At 45.3% G+C, this 19,426-nt stretch overlaps 1 protein-coding gene across 1 annotated transcript in view; it reads right to left on the reverse strand.

The window, feature by feature from the left end:
• SPTBN1 (spectrin beta, non-erythrocytic 1) overlaps positions 1 to 16,811 on the reverse strand; it is a 155,406-nt gene extending 138,595 nt beyond the window's left edge. Inside the window, exon 1 of the mRNA XM_083175223.1 lies at positions 16,650 to 16,811. The gene's annotated coding sequence lies outside the window, so the exon portion shown is untranslated. The remainder of the gene's footprint in view (positions 1 to 16,649) is intronic.
• Between the last annotated feature and the right edge of the window lie 2,615 nt (positions 16,812 to 19,426).

Consider the following 19,426-nt stretch of genomic DNA (forward strand, 5'->3'; position numbering starts at 1 on the left):
GTTTGTCTGGGCCCTCCCCTTAGAATGTAAGCTCTAACAAGCAGGGCCCTCTCTCCTCATCTGCTTTTCTTAGAATATATCTCTGCCACTGTTATAATTGCCTCAGTGTCTGCTGCTGCAACTGTATATTTACCATGTACTGGTTCTAATTTGCATTTCTTGTTTTGTTCATCTATGTACTGTCGGGCGCTGCGGAACCCTTGTGGCGCCAAGAAACAACAATAATACTAATAATGTGCTTGGGAAGGCGGTAGTGTGTAAAAATACTGGTTCGGAGAAGCACTGCCCTTGGTATATTGGGGGAAATTCAGTGAGGACCTCAAAAGCAAAAATATCTCTCCATTGGGCAAAACCATGCAAATGTATCACATGAGAGTTAGATTTGGGTGAGTTATTGTGTTTCTGTGCAGTGTAAATACTGGCTGCTTTATTTTTAGATTTCAGTTTGAACACACCTCACCCAAATCTAACTCTCTGCACATGTTACATTTGCCATAGCTGCAGTGCAGTATGGTTTTTTTGACTTTTAGAAAGAGATTTTGCTTTTGAGACCCCACCCCCAATGTCTGCATGTATGTCTGCATGTATGTATGTATGTATGCATGCATAGAATTTATAGATTTTCTCTCACTAACCTAACGCTTGCTAATCTACTTACAGGGAAACATCTACTATGTATTCTCCAACACTATGTTTTTCTATTATGCCACCCTACCGGTCCTTTGGAACTGAAGGCTTTGTGCACGGACCTGTGAAGACCACGCTGCTATAATGTACTGTAAGAGGTCCTCCAACCCCAGAAGTAAAAATTCCAAATATGAGCCATGAAGGAAAATGGCATTGCTCAGTCTTACGCGGACATTCCCTACAGCTCAGTTATAAGCTCGTTATTACCCCCAACATTCCAATACGCGACAGCTGAGGCCACATGTCCCTGGGACCGGTGTCCTGATGGCATTCAGGTGATAAAGCGTAGACAGAGTTGCTGGGACATCTGTGGCCATGCTCCACGTATGGATGCCCAAACTGGCCCAGTGCTTCGTCTATGAGGAAGAGTATGGTACTAACACTTAACAGTAGGTTACAGGGCAGTTTCATTAACCTTCACACGATGTTCCTCATGTCGGTTTTCTTAAATAGAATCGATATTCGTTTCCATATTTGGGGGTGCCTGACAAAAGTAATCAATTGTCATTCAATTGTTTTGGGCACCCATTACTTATTGCAACTGCTGATCCTGCCTCCAGTACCCGGCACACTGCCGAAAATACAGTTGGGCACCCAAAAGACAGATTTTTAATTAATTACTGTTAACCAATTCAGGACGATGCAAGCAGAAATTATAGGCAATTGTGCCTGATCGGCAGAACAATTGAATAGCTCTATCTGGCATTCATTAGACCAGCCTGACCTCTTGTTTATTACACCGTTATGTTCGGGTAGCTGCGGTTCCTGCCTGTAACATTCCACAATTCTGTCATTCTAATTAGAAATTCAAATGACTGAGTTAACAGCTGCGATGTTTCACCTAATGTAGAGGACATTCTTGCCCGCACGGAACTGCTGCTTTGCAGAACAGCCTTAAAAAAGGTCACTTGTAGGTTAAAAGCCTCAATCTAAAAGTCTGGCCAATCCGGGTTTCTAAACTCCACTCCTGAAGCCCCCCCGCTGATCGCCTTTATTTACAGCAAACAGCTGTAGAAACATCACATAAACAGTTCGGCATCCTGGCCTTTATAGTCTTCACCCCTCTCACCGGTGCCTTGCTGGGAGCTCCCTTCACCTGGCAAATGCTTTTTTTTTTTTTTTTAACTTCAGCAAAAAAAAAAAAAAAAATCAAGAAAGGTCAGCAATGGATGAATAGGAGAAACACAGGAACACATAGAATTTTCATGAGATAAGAAACTAAATAAAAATGTAAACTAGGGAACTGGGTGGCCAAATTAGAAAAAAAAGACCAAACTCCAACATGTAACAACAGTGTTCAGACTGAACAAAAAAAAACAAAAAACGTTTTTTGGGAAAAAAGCAGGTTCCTTCCCGTTACAGACCCGTTTTTTATTGCTGTCTGAATGGGTCTGAATCGTTACCCAGGCAGCAGTGAACACTATTGGGCCCCAAAGCAGTGCATATTTAATGAGCCGGCCACTCATTACATATGCGCATATAATCAGCCACTCATTACATATGTGCATATGTAATGAGCAGTCGGCTCATTAAATATGCACTGCGCTGGCTCAGAGCAGATCAGCTACTGCTCACTGTCAGACCCGCGGGAGCTCCTGCTGGCAGTCTAGGTGCGGGCTCTGGTTCCTGATCCCCTCTCCGCCCATCGCTGCTTTCACACCGCAAACCTGCTTTAGACCAGGTATTTACATGCAATGTGAAAGGGGTTAAACTTGCTCTGACCCGTTTTAAAAAAAAACGTTTTAAATACCTGGTCTAAGCAGGTTTTGCGGTGTGAAATCAGCATCAGTGGCGCTATAAGGCGGCTGCAAAAGCAGCATTGTGATAAACGGTTATTGGCGAGAACTACCTATTGTTTTTCACAGAATGAAATGTAATAATTCTAATAAACGGAAAGAAAATAGAGCACACCTTTAGCTCTGGGTATGGGTTGACCCAATTAAGGTTGACATGCATTGGGTCAACCACTGGCGGTCGACAGGCCTTAATCTCGACAAGGCTAATGTTGACAGGGTTGGAAGATCGACACAAGCATTAGGTCGGCAATGGCACGGTCAACAGTCCAAAGGTTGACAAGAGTTTTTCATAGAAAAAAAACTAACCAAAACGTCAACATGGTTGACTTGGACAACGTCAAAATGTACCGCATCCCCCGGCATGGTTTGCTTTTATTCCCCCTTTACACCCTAGTGTAGACATGTCCAAATTCCGGCCCAGGGGCCAATTGCAGCCTGTGATGTCACTCCAAGCGGCCCGCAGCCTATAGCAGGCAGAGCATCAGATACGGGACGCACAGCACAGGGCACTAAAGGTGGGGACCCAGCGAGCGCGGGTCCCCACCTTTAGTGCAGCAGTGAGGAGGTGCCGGCCACCACAGTTAGATGCGTATGGCGTCTTTCGGGTGAGTATGTTTCCAACCCCTGCTGCTACAATCGTATATCACCCTCCTCCGCAATCCCAGTGGCAGAGAGGGGGGGCAGCAAGGGGGAGGCTTAAGCCGTAAAATGTAGAGAGGAGGAGGGCGGCAGCGGGAGCCCAATCATCGGTCTACTGTCCTTGCAGTGCCTGCTTTGCCTCTCCATCGTCTGGCTCAAACAAGGGGCCACTGGGGGCCCCTTGTGGAAGCAGGAAGGGAGTCATACAGTCAATGGGGGCAGAGTGGGGGACATACAGTGCAGGAGGGGCCGGCTGGGGGACATAGTGAATGGAGGCAGAGTGGGGGACATACAGTGCAGGAGGGGCAGGCTGGGGGACATACAATGAATGGAGGCAGTTATGGATATTCAGAGAAGGGGGGCAGGCTGGGGTACAGAGTGGGGGAAATGCAGTGAATGGGGACAGGCTGGGGGACAGAGTGAATGTGGGACATACAGTCAATGTGGGCAGGCTGTGGAATATACAGTGAAGGGGAGAATAGTGGGGGACCATTCTGATGTGATTAATGGTTCATAGAATGTCAGGCTGAATGGTCGGCCCCCACACATTTTCACCTCACCAAATCTGGCCCTAATCGCCAAATGTTTAGACACCCCTGCCCTAGAGGATGGTAGGGCATGAAATACAGCACCACTTGCCTGCAAATAAAAATTTCGACCTTTTAACTGTCATTATAACATCTAATTATGGGGGAAGTTTAGGTATTCCTTTCAGTGCGGCACATCGCTATTGCAAAAATTGAAAGTTTCACTTCCCCCAAACAATAGAGCAATTCCACTGCAGTTCCATAGAAACCCCTATAGTCCTTGACCGACTAATCGCGAGTCTTCCTAATGAGCGAAATATACATCTATGCATAAGTTGGGCACACACCTATACAACTGTCGGCTGCTCTCCCGATAAGGAGTGAAATGCTGATTGTATAGGGGTGTATGCAGCACCGGTGCAGGAGTGTTAGCCAATAAACGGCTTCTAATGCACCTGCACCGGTCCTGAGCGGGAGGTTGTGTCTAATTCACCGCACGGCTGACACCCCCGCTCCCTCGCTCTGCTGCTGCCTCTCACAGAAGCTCACGCTGGATATACTGAATAGAACCCAATCAGCAGAGAATCGGGAGTGTGCGTACCCAAGGGAGTTACACACTCATTAAAATAGCAGAGAACTGTGACGGAGGCACATTCGTCCAAAGTGGGTATCCAACGCATTTCCAATTTAGAGCGGTGATTCACTGGGGGTGTATTTTAGTTGAATAAAACAGGATCTAATTGTTGTGATAAATATAAACCACTCGTTTACTTCCCTTCATGCTTCCAATCCAACTTCTATAAATGCCAGGACAACAATACAACAGTCACCTGCAGATTTCTATTATGTTGCCTTTATTTTACGCTTTCCTATTTCCTCAGTGCCATACCAATGTTTTCCAGTACCAAGCTAGCGACAAGGAGGGCGCGTAGCAAAGGCTGTTCATTAAACAGATCTTCCGCACTTACTTCCATGCACTCCTGCCAATAGCACCAAGGACCTTGCCCTGGATACAGCAGTGGGTAGAAACCTACTGTATACTTGTACAGAAGTCTACTTTTGGTACCCTATTTTTAGCAGTGATCAAGATCAGGATCTGGGTGGTGCCAAGAGCTTGCCATCTTCCCTACATCATTCACGTGATAGAACCTTTGCAGCCATCCACGTGCATAGAGCATATAACTGAAGGCACTTCCTGTAACAATGACGGCAAAGAGAGTAGGCGGTTGAGGGACATTGGATGTGGTGATCTTTAGGAGGGTAGGGGTGTTGGGTAAAATGTAAAGGGACACAAGAAATGTAATAGGTTGGTAGAGGGGGGGGGGGGGGGGGGGGACAAGATATATAGAGAGAGGACAAGCCTGACCTGATTTGGGCCCTTTTCATCCAATTTCTCGGCCTGATGCCTTGGAATCGGATGAAAACAGCCGAAATCGCACTAGTGGATGGGGCCGTTATAACCGTACTTCTGAACTTCACTCGTTCTCTCCCACATCTCAGAGGACATCGTTCTCCCGACACTGGTTCTATGCTAGCATGTGGGAGACTTTCCCACGGTATACAGCTGCACGGTCTGTCCTCTGACCAGTGATCATAAACACAGAGAACGTAGGATACAGCATTGGTCTTTATTCTAGCGAAGACAGGGATACAGAACATATGTTCAATGTAAGGTCTTCACACTCCTGCCAATAGCTGCTTTTTTATTATTAGGATTAATGTAATATATTTTAACTTTATAACCCCACAGACAAACAAGAATGCAAGTTTTAATTTTTTTCACTTATTTTAGCTCTATTACAGGTAGAGGCAGTGCTGGACCAGGCAGGTGCCACAAGCTGGACCAGATAGGTGCCCATGGGGTGCCACAAGCTGGACCAGGCAGGTGCCCATGGGGTGCCACAAGCTGGACCAGATAGGTGCCCATGGAGTGCCACAAGCTGGACCAGGCAGGTGCCCAGGGGAGCCACAAGCTGGACCAGACAGGTGCCCAGGGGTGCCACAAGCTGGACCAGGCATATAGGCATTGTTCCCATTGTATATCTATCCTCCCACAGCGTAACCTTCCTCATCTGGTTCGCTTGCGAATGGGATGACAAAACCATGGGCCGGACAGTTTTGTTGGAAACTTAACCATGAGCTTTAGGACCCTGCAATCATCCAATTTGTGCCATCTCACTTCAGGTAATCTTACGCATTGCCCCAAAGATGGCTGCCTCACCTGGAACCTTGTACAGGGCGGAATACACAACCCATGGATGTTATCTCTCCGGTTATTCACCTCTAAAAATGCCAGCAACTCTGTGAGAGATGTACATAACATTGGCTAAATATGCCAGCGTCGCTTACATTTGTTATATAAATTCAAATTAAAAATGTTTTGTAAAAAAAAAAAGAAAAAAAGATTCTATTTCCTATAGAAAGTAGACCTCACAGGTCATTTTGATGAATACAAATGTTTGCTTGGCAATTTTCATACCAAATTTGACAAATTCACTTGGCACTCAAAGGGTTAATAAAGAAATAATAAACCGATTTTAACTTGCTTTATAGAAACATGAAAATGGCATTAGGCATAAAAGTCTTCCCTCTCTATACAGTGGTCGGTTATATAAAGTACATAATATACGCAGCAACGTCGTTCCATAAAGCAGGGCAGGCATCCGTAGGAAATTACTCAACTCATTATGTCATTGTTTCTGCTGGTGGAAAATCTCCAACACATTGCAATGTATAAAGCTCAGTTCCTAGGGGACAGAGCCACACCTATCTGTAGCTAGCAAGTGACTACACTCCCCAAGTTCCAGCTATCGGTTATGCCTGAAAACAATGTGCTAACCCATCCTTATTCTCCGCATGAAGTCCTTTATTAAATAAAATAAAAAAGGAACAAAAAAAAAAAAAAAAAGGATGGGTCGTCACTTTGCAAGTCTCAGAACATTGGAGAACAATTGTCCCAACTATTCTAGCAAGGGTTATTCTGGAAGGGTTTCTCCTACTGCAGAGTTTAGCATTTTTTAGGTTTTTTCTAGAGCAGTGGTGGGGAACCTCAGGCCCGGGGGCCGGATGCGGCCCCCATAGCCGGTCGGAGTGGCCCTCCCACCCACCTGGCAGCTTTGCCGGGAGTCAAGTACAGGGGAATTCTTGCGAGAGGTTGGTAGTTCTTGCAAGATTCCTCTTAATCAACAGCACCTGGAGACTGTCAGTCCTAGTCAGCGGCAGCCGTCGTAGCAGGACAATTTGTAAGAGAAATTTTTACATATGGCCCCCGAATAATTTTTTCCCCATACAAACGGCCCTTGGCACAAAAAAGGTTCCCCACCCCTGTTCTAGAGCAACTAGCCAATAATCGAACCACGTTCTGATCCATCTCACCAGTTTTTGGTTTTCTTTGTCTCGACTTTACCATTTAGTCGAGTTGGAGTTTAGAAAAATGACATGACCCTATTCAATGTAAAGTTGGTTTAGACAGTTTTTAGTCATGATTATGACTATTTCAACTAGACAGTTTTCACTGTCTGGAGCAGTCTTCGTAAATCAAAATTGTGATTGATTTGTTTTCTCTGACCTCTCCTGGTCCTGAATCTTGTTCTGGTACCAGTTCTGGTCTCCCCGCAGCTCCAATTACAAGCTCTGCAGTTAGACATAATAGCCCCAAATAATACAGAGCAGGGATATATAGAAACCGTCGAGGTGGGAAGGTGAGTTAGTGATCATTATGTGAATGGGTGGAAGACTTGACTTGACTGTCGAGCTAAGACTTGACTGTCGAGCTAAGACTTGACTGTCGAGCTAAGACTTGACTGTCGAGCTAAGACTTGACTGTCGAGCTAAGACTTGACTGTCGAGCTAAGACTTGACTGTCGAGCTAAGACTTGACTGTCGAGCTAAGACTTGACTGTCGAGCTAAGACTTGACTGTCGAGCTAAGACTTGACTGTCGAGCTAAGACTTGACTGTCGAGCAAAGACTTGACTGTCGAGCAAAGACTTGACTGTCGAGCAAAGCGAAACCAAGTCAACTCGACAGTTTACGACCAGGATTGAAGGAGCATAATAAAATATGAGCTTCAGTGTTACCTGGAACATATTTAGTTCTACCCTATGTAACATGTAATGATCACAGCTGTCTTCTACGCAGGCACTTACTAATTTAGTTTAGCGCCCCTTTGCTTATAACGTATAATATGTCGATGTGTGTTTTTATACTTCGTATAATATCTGGCACAAGAGACCACATTTCTAATCCTCATGTTACAATTGAATCAGAGTACAAACAGGCTGCTAAGGAGAACACTTAATGTACTTAGTGATCGCAGCTGTAAAGCAATTCACTCCTGGACAGAAAGGCAGCATGTTTCAAAATATAATCACTGCCCTGATCCTACCCAACGGAGACACATCTAATGTAGGGTACACACACCAGAAAGACCATGATCGTGCGACGATCTATTTCCTTGAAATCATATGATGGTCACATGATAGATTGGGGTACACGATCCAATGTAGATGAGGAATCTTTAGTAGAGATGTGCAGGCTCTGATTTACTCTGATTTCAAAGCAGGATCTTATTGGCTATCAACTGTCAACAACTGTCATGTGATTTGGGATAGCCAATAAGTTCCTGCTTTAAAATCAGAGTAAATCGGAGTAAATCAGAGCCTGCACATCTCTAATTGACGAGTCGAAATTGGGGGAATTGAACCCAAATCTTCTGGTGCGTAGATTTAAAGTGCCATTCATTTAAAAGGCAAAACCAGATTGTCCAGCTTTCAAAGGTATTATATACGGGTCTCCACTGGAAAGAAGGGTGCCAGAATGATTAATAAGGAGGAAGTAAAATCGGGGCATCAATATAGATGAATGAAGAGATAGGGGTGCGGAAAACATGATGACAGAGGAGGAAAATTAAAGTTGCGATGATCTGGATAGGACTCCAAAAGATAGATCTCCACAGATAGGATGGGAAGCAGGACGTGGATTCAGCGGACTTCTTAGTAATGGCTGGCAGGGTCACAAGCTGTAGAGTGAGAAACCTGTGTAGGGCTGGCTACTTCCCATGACTTTGGGAGGGGGGTAATCCCAGAAGTACTGGGGAACGTGGAAGCATTATTATATGCCCAACAATTCCTTACCCTGGCATAGGACTGCTCATGGTAGAAGTTATTGAGATCTAAGCCTTAAAAACTAATTAACAATTCAGCCAGACGTCCTTACTCCATACCACATGGAAGTGGAGCCAGCGGCCCCACTCATTCCAATTGTGCTGCCACTGCTGTGATGTACAGGTGCCCGTTTACTTCCTCCCCTTGTGTGACAGTAAAAGCGAGGACAAACCTCCTGGAATCAGTAAGCGAGAGGGACAGCACTCGCTTGCGTTCGAGCATTAGCCTTCAATCTTTTATTCATTCTATTTCAAAACTCTTTCCCCAAAAATAAAACAACACAAATCACTCTATAAACAGACATTGCCTACAGAGAATTATTCATTATAAAAACAAAATAACATTGCGATCGGGCTTTTGAAATTTCCATGTTTATTCTCACTGTGTGCAGCTGCTGGACACGATTTCCGGGGAAAAAAAAAAAAACACAACAACCCACAGATCAGCAGATTCCATATGGATAGAAATTAGGCTTAGGATTCTGCTGCTGCTGCTGTCCATGGTTTTAGCGTTCTAATCTTTGCTGGATAAATATAGGCTGCCATTCAACTGACAGATAAGGCCGAGGATAGGAAATGAGGGCTCTGGATGAAGACACTGCAGCGATAAAGACTGCACACATCACCCATTGGGGTTACGCAGGGGCAGCCTAGAAGTACTAGAAATAATGCAGACAGCGTCTTCATATGCTCACAGCTAGATTACACTCCAAAAGGGTATTGTGAACAGAGAAACGCACTTCCCGGCCAATCACTGCGGTGCTGCAGAGATGAGACGTCACTAACAGAGCAAGCAGCCCGCGGCTTACTGGCCTGGTTGAAAACATGTGATTTGGGCGCCAACTTCCCACACCGCTAAAGATCCACATCCGGAGGAGCAGATACATCTGCACCACCAACTAATTGCACCTCCAAATGAATTCCCGACAGAGTTTTTGGGTAGAAAAGTATAAACCGTATATAACAATAATATATTATTTAGTATTCATTCTAGCAGCTTGCAGCTTCCCAACTCATACAGTTCCTCTTCCGGCCTGCTTCTAGCACAGTGTGTTCTGTATTTCAGCACTAAAATCCAGACCACACATGTGCTAGAATCCCCACAGCAGAGAGCCACACCCGAGGCAGGCAAGAGGAACTGGACAGATTTTTAAAGATGCAGGGTTCTAGAATGAACACAATTATTCTCTATGGAAAAGTTTGGTACAAGAGCGAACCAGTATTTTCATGAGCCCAACACTTGTTACCACATCAGACGGATCGCTCTCTCCAGAAAAAAAAAAAACTAACACTCTGTCTCTCTCGTTAATCAGTGCACAAATCCCAAAGGAGCTGTTTTTCGACTCATTGAAGTGATAAAGCGGAGAGGAATAAACTACTGGCCAATCAGCTCCTGTCATGTTACAGGCTGGTAGTAGTAGAGCGGCCCACGGCCAGAGACCATTCAGTTGTCACAATGACACTACAAAATGATTTCTGCAGAGACTGAAACGCGTCGCTGCGTCCCTCTCAGAAAGATTACATATGCAAGAACTAACCTTTACTGTGCTGCAGCTATTTATTATATTCTCCGTGATTACAGCATATCTATTCCAAACCCTTATGTCCGTAATTCATTTTGCTGCAGTGAATTAGCTGCTGTACTTGAAGATCGTCTCATGTTTACTAATCCATTATATGTTCTCATATTACCGATGCCGGGTACAGAGGAGCTGCTGGACTGAGCATTGTCATGTACAATGCAGAACATTTATTGTGTAGTATATATTTTCTGTTGGAATATGAAGAGATTTAGAGATTATTTCAAGCAGGGGGCCAGCGACTTGGCAATGCAGAATAGGACTATACATATATTACCAAGATACAGTTTGGCAGGAGTAACGCTGATCATTATATTTTTGCTGCATCACTCCACATAGATGTCCCCGACTCTCGGCAAGCTGTAATCGGCTAGTTTTGTCTCTACGTTATGACGCCCTTTGCTGGTCCCAAAGCGCCGCCGTCAGTTTTATTAACACGCATATTATTCTACACACGATACAAGAGCAGACTTCGGTGTTACATCGTCGGGTAGTGTGGTTTGTCCCACTAACTAATAAGGGAGAGAGGGATAATAAAATAAAACTTATTTCCCCCCTGAGATGTTTCCAGTAGCACAACTTGGGAAAACCAGAGCACATTGGAGCTCCAAGTATGTACTATGCAATTTTGAGGTCATGACACCGTTACTTCATGTTTGGGTATACGGGACCAGAGTAAGAGCACTATCTGATTGCAGAGCGGAAATGCAGGCTGCTGACAAAATACAGACAGCACTGAGTGGGTGTGGGAGAGTGGGAACGAGTGGGTGTGGGAGAGTGGGATCACGGATTGGAGTTTAGCATTTGGAGGAAAGGGGGGGGGGGGAAGCAACTAAGGTAAATTATTTTGTTTCTAGTTATCCCAACCCTGGATCTTAAGAACGGGTTTTAGCAATTAAAGAATAAAAAAAATACAATCAAGATAAAAAGGTTAAGGAAGCAAAAATGGTATAGGACTTCCTATTATTCCACAGAGTAAATCACAAATACAGACGTTAAATGAAGTGTTTGGTATAAAGCAATTCAGAGGTCAAACAAATGCACTTAAAATAGAAGTTTTGAGTTAAACAGAATGGGAAACATGATCCTAGCACTGTAAACCGAGAATGTCTCCAATATGAAGAAGCCTATAGTATATATTATATCAGACAACCCATCACCATGCACACAGTTATATATATTTTTTAATAGGTTCTAAATCCTCAAGTTGCATAAGTGCTCTTTATGTAAAGACTAGGAGACGTTAATATATTCATTTCTGTGGCTATATTTATATAAGTGGTATCTCCACTATAGAGCCTTTTGTCGTTCTATGCTGCAAGGGTCACTTTTGCAGAGTGCTGCACCCTACCCGTTTTTAAAACCTCAAAATGCACCCTGCCCTTTGTGTGGGGCACTGTGTGCCTTTACGCTGCCCCCCACGCACTGACATGCCGCTGAGAACTTTCAGTGTGTGCCGTCATGTGTAATGGAGATTATGGTGTGTGGTATAATGTGTAAGAGGCATTACAGTGTGTGCCATAATGTGTAATTGTCATTACGACAGAATATGTAATGGGCATAGCAGAGTACGATCATGTTTAATGGGTGTAATCCTAGTGCAGCGTGCAATTTTTAATATATATATATTTTTTTCTTGTATAAAATGTGCCCTCCCGATTGAAAAAAAAAGCGCAGCACCCTGCCCTAAAAAATTCCTAGAGTGAACACTATGCCCCTTATGCGTTACAAAATTCCACCGCTTCGTACTTGCTCCGTAACAGCCCCAAATCCCCTTAAACGCACACTTGCCACAAAATGACGCCAATTCGCGAGAACCACCTCACTTGCCCTCCGATCTATTGGAGCTGCATTAAAAGGAATGCACGCGTGTGTCTAACAATGTGTTGCTAATGTCACCCCAATTAAATTTTTAGGGGCTATTCAATTGCTTCTGGCGGTAAGCACCCATGTAAAGTGGCCAGGAGTTAATCCTCTCAAACAATTGAATCCCACTTGAGTGTATCTAATCACCAGTAGCAGTTGTATACCTTTATATAAGATGGAAATGCAGCTGTAGAGGGCAGCCGTCATTTAAACCATGATAATAACAATTCAGCAGAGTAACAAGTCCCAATGCTGTTGCCAGATAGATCACACGATGGGCATTCAACCCCCAAACACACATCCAAATGTATTTAGCTGATTAAAGTAAAACAGTGCCCATGTTTTTCCATTCTGATACCAGACACCATATACCAGGCAGCTGTCAATAACATTTGCTGTGACCATACTGGAAGTGACATCATGGTTGGAAAACGTCCTATGTCTGGATGTAGGTTACATTATACTAGTCCTCACGTATCCTTAGCAGGTCAGGTTTTGGGAAATTCCCTTTGCAAGACGAATAATTACTGATTGAATAAGTCATCTGCATGCGATTAAGAAATCCCTGAAAACATGACCTGCTGAGAGTACTGTGGGAATTCCCACGCAGGAGTGACCCCCATACATTCCCACACGGCAACATAGCAGGTGTGGCATTTCTAAATAGAATGGAAACCGCTTTGGCCTGCTGACTTGATGTAACCATCTGTTAAAGCGTGGAAATCCTTAAAGCCTGGAATGTAATTAGGGTTCCATAAGGAAAGATTATGAGAAACAGGGGTACCCAACTCCAGTCCTCAAGTACCAACAACAGGTCATGTTTTCTGGATTCCCTTGGTCAATCATAGATGAGTTAATCTAATATACCAGTAATTAATGCACCTGCCTCCACAGATAGAAATCCTGCAAAGCTGGCATGTAGGGGGAACTTGAGGACTGGAGTTGAGATACCACTGATCTACAGCAAGGTTTCTCAAATTCCAGTTCTCTGGAACCCTAACAGCGCATGTTTTCAGGATTTCTGACAATCACAAGTGAAATAACTACAGTCGCGTCACGTGTGAAACTTAACGCTTAATCCAGCCCATGACCACCACGGCGACAGTGGCTAGATCATTTCGGCTTTTTCCAGAAGCAATATTTGGATTAAGCTCTCATTGCGATCAATGATGCGTTTCTAAAGCCTCTCTAGTCAGTGTTATTGCTGCAGACTGCTGCCCACCAAATAACCCTAAATATCCTTTAGTCATCATATGCCAGAGACAGCTACTGGAACCAGTCCAGACATCAGTGGTAAGGGTTTAGCATGCAAGCCCCAATTCACACATGCCATTCCCAGGCCACCTATTCCCACTACCACTTGTGGATATTCTCCGATATTATAATCAGAATACTTATTAGAAACCCAACACTGCAGTATTGTTGTGAAAATCTAATTTAACAACTATGGAAAACCAGAAGAGTCACGCTATTAAGTAAAATGTCTGATCGGATCCACTTCAGGGAGGGTACATTTTTTTTAAATCAGGGCATTAACACAGCATTACCAATCTGGGCTAGGATACATCAGCAAAGGGATCTATGGGACCACTCCCATGCATTAACGTTTATTTTGGCAAATATTACCAAAACACTTGAATTAAAGTCAGATGGGGACTAACCTGTCCAAAATGAGGACTATTACTTGCCAAAAAATTATTTGCTAGATTTTTTACACTTCTTTGAGGTAATAGAATTGGTTTTGATACTGTGACTGCTAGAATGGAAAACAAAGTATAAATACATACAGTATACAGATAGACACACAGTACATATTTATGAGGACACAGAGGTGGGAATTCAATTGCTTGCGTCAACTGCTGTCTAATTTATTTATTTTTTTCTCCAAAACTGCTCTTCTACCCTGTTTGGGATGTCGTTCTCTGATGCTGTGCTTCAAGCACAGTGTGGTCTGTATTTTAGCACCGATATGCAGACCAGACTGCAGGGAAGTGCAACACTACTGTCAGAGTCAGGCATCCATTGGAGCAATTCAAGTCTGCTCCGTTCAGGTGCAGGCAGCTGCCGGCCACAGAATTTCTACTCACAACCCAACAACAACCCCCCCCCCCCCCATAATGGTGAGCAGAAGTGTGCTAAACATGGCCTCTTTATGGTGGTCAACCGGCACTTGTCATGCCACGCCTAGCACTTTAGTCAGGTTTAGCTTTTTAAACGTGGCTAAACCGGTTGATATCATCAGCTCGAGAAATCAATGGGAGCCCTAAAAATTGCTACACAACCACAGCATTCTAGAAAACCCATTTTTTTTTAAACTGTACCCCCGAGAAGTGCTGGTGGTCGATGGCTCAAACTGCAAATCATATTTCTTTTTGAAAACGTAAAAGGATTGCTCCTAAAGCATTTTATCACAACATAATCCTGATTCATCCAAAGTGAGCCAGATATCCAAAAAAGTGCAACCAAGAGGGTTTACAAAAATACTCAAAAACTTTCTATTCTGCTGAAAAAAAAAAAAAAACACACAAAAACAAGTGTTCTATGTAAGTGTTATCTGCTCTTTCATATGGAAGTTGTGTCAGGAATTCCGTACATCCTGCCACGCCTGAGAACTATTCCACACATCCACGAAGGAATGAGTACATCACATACCATCACTGCAGCTCGGCAGGTGCAGAGTTTCCACAATAGTAACGTTCTAGGTGACGGAAAGACGACGAGGTCAGTGACCAAATGGGGGTTCTAGTAAGTCACATACAACAGATCTGTCGTCTTAAGGGCAAAACTGGCACCTTCCCGAAACCAACAACAGTTATCGCGACACAAATCAGGACGTGCGCTCGGGTGTGGAAATATCCTGTATCTACATTGGAATCTGTAAGAAGTGATCATAGTAAATCTCTGCGTTTATCCTATATATGCTAGATCGCAAGCAGTAAACACAGGCTCCGAAGCTGCAATAGTCCAGGCAAAGGGTCTCAAGCTGGTCCTAGGACGTCATTTCATTTTAATGCCCAACAAACCGCACTGATAACAACCCCAACACTGTTAAAGGTCCATACTTTAAAGATCAACTCTTTACAGGCGCCTCTTGGGGTGAATGGGTTAATGAGCTCGTCCCTTAACGCTGGATGCATCTTTATTTGACCGCATTAAATCTGCAGCACTGTAATTAACCAGCCCCATTGCCTCCGTACCAGGGCAGCATGAAGAAGCAATGGGTTACACACATACACAAACGCACACAAACACACACAACTGCCATTAGAGCAAGTGCTGGGACTTTCAATATTACAACAGTAAATCAAGGAGGGCTTCACCCACTGGGCACAGGGGAGGTTTAGCCCAGCATGTATTATTATAGTCCCACCTCCCATCCCTGGGTGGGGTTGCGATGGGCACCACTGCCTCTGCCCATGTAAGCAGCACACAGTGGTTTGTCAGTTTGCTGCATAGTGCTGCATCATTCCCAGCAGCGGCGCATGTGGAAGGCTCCGTACTGCATCGTACAGCAGACACCCTAGGTGCCAGGGGAGACGGTGCCACGGGCATGCAGAGTGTGTAGGGGACCTTGCAGGAACAAGGGGGGGGGGGGGGGGGGGCACAGTCAGACCTCTAATAAAGGACATTGTGGTCCACCTGTTCCAAAACACACCATCAAGGCATATGGAGAATTAATGAAAAGGAGGGGGGGGGAGGGGGGTTGTAGAAGGGGAATGATTTTTAAGTAGGAAATAGATGGAGGTAATATAAAGCCATGATAATCATTGAACAGTGTGACACCAATGCACACAAAAAGGAGAATAAACAGAATATAGATTAAATGCACAAAGCAGCCTGGACAAGAGATCATGAATAATGTGCACATACTCTGCAATATATATATATATATATATATATATATATATATATATATATATATATATATATATATATATATACACACACACACATATACATATACACATATACATATATACACACACACACACTGGATGCAGAGGGGCAGGATACACCCAGATGTGTAGCATTGCTGGGATACAGACCCTGCCTGTGGTGCCCATTCCCATCCATCCATCCATCCATCCACATAGGACCACGCCTGTGTGCAGCCCCTGCACCGTTATCCTGTACCCCTCACCCTGGGATTCTGCATTTCTCCCCGTCAGAACCCCCCACCCGGACCGAATCCCCCCCCAGCACACGGTGGGTCCCCCCACAAGCCCCTCCCTGACATCCTATCACCCCCGCCAGTCCCCTAGGCAGCGGCGCATGGCGAGGGCGCTGCTGCAATACAATGATGCAGAGCCCGGAGCCTCCCCGGGGTATCCGCAGCACGGTCCCCCCCACCCCGTACAGAACGCAGGAGCCCGGGAGCAGGGCAGGATTACCTGGAGCGCTGGTGCTGCGGGGAGCCTGCGGGTGGAGGACAGCAGCCGGCGGGGCACGGAGCACGGATGGAATGAAGGGAGTGACTGGGTGATTCCGCTGCAGCCTCACACACACAGCAACAGCTGCACTGATTCCTCCCGGAGAGGGGCGGGGAGGAGAGGCGGCGGCAGCGACACCTACAGGATGCCTGGGGGTACTGCACCGCCGGGCTGTGCTGCTGCTGCTGAGGTGAATGCCCCGCCCCCCGTCTCCATCAGCAGCAGGGGGAGCTCCGCCCATCCCCCTCCACTCCCGCTACATGAGCAGCAGCAGCCAGCAGCAGCAATGTCATCATTCTGTCAGTACCACACCGGGGTCCTCCCGTGCTCCATCATCGGATCTACACCACTGGGCCACCTGCTCCTTAGGGTTTCCCATTTTAAGTTCTGATTTATCATTTGGAAGATTCCACTTCACTTTTTATAATAATACATTTTATAATAATATTTTTCATCCTGATCCAACTTTATTCTATAGCAGGCATGTCCAAACTGTGGCCCTCCAGCTGCTGTGAAACTACACGTCCCAGCATGCCTTGCCATAATTTTAGCATTTCCTAATAGCAAAACTGGCAAGGCATGATGGGACTTGTAGTTTCACAACAGCTGGAGGACCACAGCTTGGGCATGTCTGTTCTATACTGTCTATCTATAGTGTTATGTATATGATATGAATGGGGATGCGGTCATTTGGTCTACAGCGTGATGTTCGACAGTCATTAGGTCGACACCATTAGGTCGACATGGGTCTAGGTCGACATCCCAACCGATATGAATGTTATATTGCCATCAGTATATTACATGCTTATTATATAATGTACCTGTGAGTCAATAATCCATTTCAGTCTGGCTTCTTATTTGTAATTAGTGCAGAGACGACATACTATCTAGTTCCTGTGTCGGCACACACTGTGCCCGATTCAGACCCATTTTCAGCCCTGCTGATTATCAAACGATCGCATATGCATGCGGTACGCTATATATCTTTCTGTGAGCGTCAACTTAAGTTGTCGAATAGAACAACGGTGCTGTATAATAATCTGATGCGGGAGGCCTACACCGTGGACTTAATGTCACAGCCCAACACCGGATTGGAGGTCCAGGGAAAATCATTGAAGTCGACAAGAGCCTCTTTGTACAGCGGAAAAGTCATGTGGGACGGATGCTGCGACGCGTCAACAGTGGCTATTCGGAGGCATTTCCAGAGACACCGGTGAGTGCTTCGTGACATCTGTACAAAGACGTGACGCCAGTACCCTAATGGCCGCCATCAACCAATACATTGAACCGGGGACGACTATCTACTCCGATTGCTGGCGTGCCTATAACACCAAGCAGCTGGAGCAGGCAGGGTACCACCATGCTCGGGTGAACCACCGGTTTAACTACGTAGATCCGGAGATTGGGGTTCACACACAAAACATTGAACGCCTTTGGGGATCCTGTAAATGGGGCAACAAACGTCAAAGAGGCACCGCGCGCCAGAATCTCGACTCCTACCTACAGGAATTCATCTGGCGAAAGACTGTTGGCGCAGAAAATGCTTTCGAGCGTATTCTTTGTGCCCTTTCTCTTCTCCCAAAGGCTGATGCAGAATCAGAAGAATGACTGGTTTATTATTTTACTTGGTCTTGAAAAATTGATATTATTGTAATTTGTTGTGATTTTTTTCTTCTTTATTATTAAGTAAAATCCAGTTAACAGTTAACACATGTCGTCTGTACTGTCTCAGGTGTATGATATGGCAGGTGTGAATGTGTTCCTGAAACACCCCCACTATCCACGCCAGCCCCGTGAGGGGGCGCGTTACACGTCCTCCCGACCTTTTCATACCCCCACTATCCACGGCAGCCCGAAGCGTGGCGAGCCCCGTGAGGGGGTGCGTTACGCGTCCTCCCGACCTTTTCATACCCCCACTATCCACGTTGGCGTGTAGTTGATTTTATAAAGTGTGGCGAGCGCAGCGAGCCTGAAGCGGGGGACGTGGATTACTTTACATGTGTTCCGTGTCCGCTGGCCACGCCTCGGGCTCGGTGGCTCACTGCACTCACCACACTATATAAAATCAACTCCACGCCAACGTGGATAGTGGGTGTATGAAAAGGTCGGGAGGACGCGTTCCGTGTCCCCTCGCAGGGCTCTCTGCGCTGGCCCTCACTGAGGGCCTTATTCTGATCGTAGCGGCCAAACGTGCGTACGTTCGCTATTAACGTACGCTATCCGCACGCGGCCGTTGGGGTTAAGTCCACCCACAACTCAACCGCGTACTTACGGCCAGAAACAACGTCAAAGGGGAGTGGCGTACAATTGAGCGTACGCCAACGTACACGGACGGGCCAGCCCTTACACTCCGACAACTGGCGTACAATTGCGCGTACGCCACCGTTTACGGACGTCTCTCGTCCGTCTTCCCACCGACTTCTTGCGGCTATCTGAGCGTACGCCAGCTTGCACGGACGGGTCCCTATTGTTTTCAATAGAAAACTCAGCTTATGTCACCGCTCGTGAGAGTGAGCGTACGTCCGTGTACGCTGACATACCCTTCACATATATGGACCTGCAAATCTTGCCTTTCAACTATAATTATGAAAATTAATTAATTGATTGAATTAATTAATGTGCAAAATAGTGGGCATGGGCTTAAAACATTGCTGAAACATCCTTTGTAGGTGTTGTAGGTGTTAGATGTGGTTTATGTTATTGTATCATAAATACAAAACCTATGTTTGTATTAGAGT

Source organism: Crinia signifera, chromosome 3 (genome assembly GCF_055691185.1).
Source record: "Crinia signifera chromosome 3, ASM5569118v1, whole genome shotgun sequence".
NCBI classification, from domain to species: domain Eukaryota; kingdom Metazoa; phylum Chordata; class Amphibia; order Anura; family Myobatrachidae; genus Crinia; species Crinia signifera.